Source organism: Anser cygnoides, chromosome 2 (assembly GCF_040182565.1).
Source record: "Anser cygnoides isolate HZ-2024a breed goose chromosome 2, Taihu_goose_T2T_genome, whole genome shotgun sequence".
Lineage (NCBI taxonomy): Eukaryota > Metazoa > Chordata > Aves > Anseriformes > Anatidae > Anser > Anser cygnoides.
In genome coordinates, this window is record NC_089874.1 from 138,672,016 (window position 1) to 138,673,828 (window position 1,813).

The window sequence follows — 1,813 nt, forward strand, 5'->3', positions numbered from 1 at the left end:
AGGAAGCTGTGTGAGTACAAAAACTGTGGGGGGGAAAACAAAACAAAACAGGATAAACCTTGCTGTGGTATATTGTATGCATATAGGATAGTGGTCATATATAACTGGAGCTACATAAAGGAATGAGGACTGAAGTGGCAGGAAAAGTTGTAGAAGGTGTGCAAGGTAAACAAGACATAGACAGTATGAACCAGATAAATGAAGGAGAATTTGGGGAAGAAACTTTACAAGGCCACTAGTACCTAGGTAATCATATCAGTAATCCCATATAAAAACTCAGATTGCCCTAGTAATAGTATCAAAACCACCAAATTTGTGTGCAGATGTAGCAAAATCAGGACCAATAAAGAAAAAGTAATTAAGGGTTGATCGTTTATTTTGGAGGGGATTTGGCAGAGAAAGGGAAGCACACATGATTTCTAGAAGACTTGGTATGAGAGAGCAGAACAATGACGGATAGAATTGCACCCCAATAATAAGCGGGGTGATAGTATTGTAATTGTGTGTAATTAATAAGACTTAAGAGTGAGAAACTCAGAAATTGCCATAGGGTGAGAAATCATGGAATTGTACACATTCATAATAGTAATGTAATTATTAGTCACTTAATGGATTTATTAGATTATTAATAGTGCGATGATTAACTAATACATTTTATAGCCTCTCATGTCACGCCTGCAGTCAAAAGGAGAACAGTCGTGCCTTTAGGTAACAGCTGATCTCTCACCCCTGAGTGCTCTGAAGAACATTTTAAGATTACTTGTTTTAGTCCATAAGGGCTACAAACTTTGGCGGTGAGTTTTATTACTGATTTCACAAATTTTCCTCAGGATAAAACTGCACCATTTTGTTCTAGCTTAGTTGTTCGAACCACTACTTGCATCCTCATTGTTTAATGAGTAGCTTGCTTTAGCTGAATTGAAGCTTCAATTTAACTGACTTGATCCTAAAATAAAAATTAGAATAAATAAAATAAAATAAAATAAAATAAAATAAAATAAAATAAAATAAAATACTTTTAACAGCTTTAAATTGATGAAGTAGCCAAATCTTTAACGAGATCACTTTCAATTCACAGACTCAGGTAAACCTGTAGAATTTTCTCATATATGAGAATATGTGTAAATACTTAACGCTCATGCATTGCTTTGTTTTGGAGTGGATTTACACTTGATACAGCATGATTCCTGACTTTCTTCTTTTAGAGCCTTCTCTGCACTTGTCTAGCATAATACCTGTTGGGCTGTCTGTCTTGTTTCTCCAGCAGTGCCCACACAGTCCCTCTGAGTCACACTCCCAATACAGCAGCTTTACAGAGAGGATTTTTGTTGCTGTTTTGTGGGGTTTTTTAGACCGTTCTTGGTGACCCACACCATTTCTCCCCATGCCTGCCTGCCTGCCATAGGCAGCACTCCCTGCAAGGCTGCAGGCAGGTGGGCTGTTTCCCTGCTACTGCTGGTGATTGCCAAGCCTAGATGTCCAAAAAAAGAGAGAAAGAAGGAAAGGAGAGATAAAAGGAAAGAAGGAGGGAGAGAAATAATGAGAGAAGGAGAAAGGAGAGAAAGGAAAGAAGGAGATAAAGGAGAGAGAGAGAGAGAAGAGGAGAAAGAGAGAGAAGGAGAGAAAGAGACAAGGGTCTGCACACAAATGAGTTTATTTCATTAAATTTTATTTTTAAGAGAAAGCCCCGACCCTTCGTGCTCTGCCCATGCACAGGCCGAGCCGCAGCCCTGTACCTCCCTGAGGGCCAGCCGGGCCGGCGGGCTCGGGCCTCAGGACCCCCGGGGCACTGCGGGGGTCGTTCCGCCGGCTG